Source organism: Rana temporaria, chromosome 7 (genome assembly GCF_905171775.1).
Source record: "Rana temporaria chromosome 7, aRanTem1.1, whole genome shotgun sequence".
NCBI lineage: Eukaryota > Metazoa > Chordata > Amphibia > Anura > Ranidae > Rana > Rana temporaria.
Window position 1 is genome coordinate 22378897 of NC_053495.1, and position 4216 is coordinate 22383112.

The window sequence follows — 4216 nt, forward strand, 5'->3', positions numbered from 1 at the left end:
GCATTTCGACGAGAAATGCCCCCAGCGGCGGCTGCGGTACTGCATCCAAAGATCCGGCAGTGTAAGTCCCTTACACATGTCGGATCTTCTGTCTATCTATTGGAAACTGATTCTGTGGATCAGTTCCAAAGATAGAAACAGGGATACGACGGCGTATCAGTAGATACGCCGTCGTATCCCTTTTGTGGATCTGGCCCTAAACCCTTAAGAAGCTCTAGAGAAAGTAGGACACCAATGCTCCCAGTCCCAAATACAACTTTCTAGATATAAGTCCTCACATCCCAAGCCTCAAAGTGGATGTAAACCCGATTCATGAAATTTGAGCTGGGCACATACATATCTGCAGTATTTTACAGGGCGAAAAAGGGCCCTGTAAAATGGCGTCTGCCCCTTAAGTATCCTTCCCCTGCAGCCTGAATCTTTTGTCCAGGGAGGTTACTAAAATAGATTAGCAGAGATCAGGTCCTATTACAAAACACCTCTGAGAGTGTCTGCCTATGATGGGAGGGGGTGTGTGCCTTTCCTCCAATCAGCAATGTTAGCTATCTTGGCTGTGTGACCACTGACTCTGATAGACACTTCCAAAACACACCCACCGTTGTTATTCAGATGGCCAGTGCTCAACAGGGGGCCGGCCACCTGAATAGTGGGCGGCAGCGGCGACAATACATAGATTCATGCAATGCATGAATCTATGTATTGTTGAGTGATGGGTGCAGGAGAAAGGGGGCGGTGCTCCTGCGCCCACTATGGACGCACCGCCACTGCTCATGTTTATACTCACTCATTCACTATGGGATTCATTTTCTGTATTCTGCAAAAAAACTGCTTGATCGTGCTGTTCTCTATTTCCCCTTCTGTCTATGTCCCCAGTGCAGTTGGGGATTTTACAGAGCAGTGTTGGCAGCTCTGCACATGCTCAGTGCTCAGTGAGTAAGTGTTTCAGCGTTGCTACCCTGAGCATTTCCTTCCTATCACACCTGAGCAGCCCATGGAACTATAGAGTCACACCCACTACCTCCTCCTTAATGCCCAGTAATCAGCTAAACAGGCTAAATGGGGGTGGATAGTACATCTTAATTGATGGAGGCTTCACCTCACAGTTATTCTAAGACACAGGCTGGAGGGGAGTGACACAGCCTGTGATTGGCAGAAATCCAGCCACACCATGTTATTGCGTTATACGCGTTACGTCACTCGTCACGTGACTAAGTGACGTAACGCGTGGGGGAGGAGCCTATGTGACGGGACAACGATCCGAGTGAGGAGACCATCACACTGAGCGGCAACTTGTCTTTGAGCCTGTGTCAATCGGCGGATCTGTGAGTGCACACACCGTCGGTGTAGTTCCTGTCCCCCCCTCCTTGTCATACATTGTTGCACCAGGAGGCTTGTCCTCTCTCTCTTGTTCTCTTCCCTACATATCGTGGAGCTTCTGGCTGAATCTGCATGAAGGTCGGTTCTATCTATCTGAAGCAGTGAGAAGGAAACGCCGGCTGATTGCCTGCAGGTCTTCATATGGGTCTATTCCATTAACCCATTATGGACTCACTGTCAGTTTTTGGATAGACGGTTTTCAAGAGTTTTGTTGTTTCTTATGTTTTATCATTCACTATTGATTACCATAATAGCATTTATTGTACTCACCTTGCACTAGTTGATGTTAGCGCTATCTTCATTCATTTTATAGACTGATTAGCTTATTCCTCCATTACACTGCTCTCTCCTTCTATCAGAATGTCACTTAGTAGCACGTTGGCACTGTACCTGATTAGTCCCCTTGGGCTGCTTCTCCCCCTTCCAATGAGAGCTCTGCTGTAAACGTGATTGCAAGTGGCTGATATCAGGTGGTATCAAGCATCAGGGCCGCCATCAGGAATTATGGGGCCCCTTACACAGCTTCAGGCATGGGCCCCCTGGAGCAGAGAACCGGGGGGGGGGGGTGCTGCCGCCATAAATTGAGAAGCGGGGGGGGGGAGCTGCCGCGGATTGAGAAGCGGGGGGGGCCTTTACACGAAAACGAAGAAATAAAGAAAAAAATATATACAAAAAGGGGGGTAGCCATCCGGGGCCCTGGGGACCTCTGGGCCCTTTAATAAAAATTAAAAATATATATAAAAATATATATTTTTTTTTTTAAAAAGGGGGTTGCCATCTGGGGCCCTGGGGACCTCTGGGCCCTTTAATAATACATATATATATAAAGAAATTGCAAAAAAGGGGGGTTGCCATCCAGGACCTCTGGGCCCTTTAATAAAAATGAAAAAAATAAACCTCTGGGCCCTTTAATAATAATAATAAAAAAAAAAAAAAAAAAAATATATATATATAAACAAAAATAAAAAAATAAACATTTATTAAAAAAAAGGGGGGGTTTGCCACACATGGGGCCCTGGGGACCTCTGAGCCCTTTAATAATATATATATATATATATATATATATATATATATATATATATATATATATATATATATATTTATATATATATATATATATATATATATATATATATATATATAAAGACAAAAAATTTTTTTTTTTTTTGAAAAGCCTATGGCGTGTGAACACACCCAAAAAACTCCACCCGGTGCAGAAAAAATGTGCACACACATAAAGAGTGTTCACAAAAACGTGCAGACGGGTGCAACGTCAAGTGGTCCTCCTGTGAAGAGGGACCCAAACCCTGATCCCCCGGGGCGTTAGGCTCCAGACGGGGACTGAGGTACTGTGGTCCGAGCAACCGAAGCCGACACGGACCCAACTTCCTCGGAGGGACTGCCGAAACAGAACCCTCCCAGTACTAGGTGGGGCTCCCCCGAAGGGAGACCCCATGAGAGCAGGCGAACTAAGCCAGAAGGCCATGTCCACCCACTCCCAAGACGTTCAGGGCTGGCCCGAGGACCCGCACCCTACTAATCACACAGTGACACAAAACGTGTACAACAAAAAAAGACAAAAAAGTGACAAACACAGGCTTAAATAAAATAAAGTGGGGGAAGGGATAGTGGAGAGGAGAGTGAAAGAAGTGGCCATTGTGGTGAAACAATGACCAGGCCCTCCGGCCAGGAATAAAAAATTCCTCCGGTCCTAGCCAAAAGGCCCGGCCCAGGAGGCAGGTGCTAAAAAAAGCGTGTATCTGGTGCAGTGACCATGGTATCTTAAATCAAAGTGTCCCTCACACACAGTGATCTTCAGATACCCCTGGACTGCCACTCCAGGGGCACATGCACCATAGGCTTTTCGTTCCATATCCGACCCCCCGACCGGCCAGTGCAGCCCTCCACCCCTGCCAGCCAACCCAGCGGATTTGCATGGTTCTGCCCCGTCCTACCACAGGGCATTACCAGCTCCTCCAACCGGATCGCTGACAGAGATAGCACTTACACCAGCCAGCCAGAAGGCCAGACTAGAACTCGGCAAAAAGACCAAGACCAAGCGCAGCACCCATCCTCACCAGGAGCACCCTTCCAGATGGCTCAGACTCAACCATGGGCCGGCCCCCAGTATTCTGTCGGGCAGCACAGCGTAGTTCCTGCTGAAACCATCCTTCCAGGTGCAATGACGTCATTGGATTGCATCCACCCTCACCATGTAGGAGGTGCTTCAGCGCTCCGCTGACAACTGATAAGGACAGATACCACACCCAGTCCCAGCCAAAAGGCCGAGAAGCGGCAGGGAAGACAACCACGATCAGCACGGCCTAGAGTGTGCAATAGCCGTGCCTCGCCCTGGGAGAACCGCCTTCATGATCATGGTGTCTCCCCTGCCAGGTAAGTAAAGACAAAAAAATATATATATAAAAAATATATATACATTTTTTTTTTTTTTTTTTAAAGGGGGTTGCCATCCGGGCCCCTGGGGACCTCCGGGCCCCTTACAGGTGTAATGCCTGTACCCCCCTGATGGCGGCCCTGTCAAGCATTAGCGAATACAGAGCTGTGTTAATTTGTGTCGTTTCTATCTGCCTGTAGCTCAACTTTAAGAAGACATTTGGCACAAAGGTATCGAAACTGCAACCGAGACCCCCGAACAGCTGCCAGTAATGATACAACGCGGAATAGGTAAAGGCAACAACGAGAAGCCGTGAAGAAGAATGAAGGATTCTGGGAACGGCAAAGTTTTGGCTGTAAGCCCTAACAATCCGAGAGCTGTCCAAACGCCGCACAACTTGGGAGACAAATATATTACAGTAATTAGCATTATACTTTAATATGT

At 47.4% G+C, this 4216-nt stretch overlaps 1 non-coding gene across 1 annotated transcript; it reads right to left on the reverse strand.

Moving 5' to 3' along the window:
* Window positions 1-3620: 3620 nt before the first annotated feature.
* Window positions 3621-3779, reverse strand: LOC120946300. Its single transcript, XR_005750658.1, has one exon. It is a non-coding gene; the product is annotated as a U1 spliceosomal RNA (small nuclear RNA).
* Window positions 3780-4216: the final 437 nt, after the last annotated feature.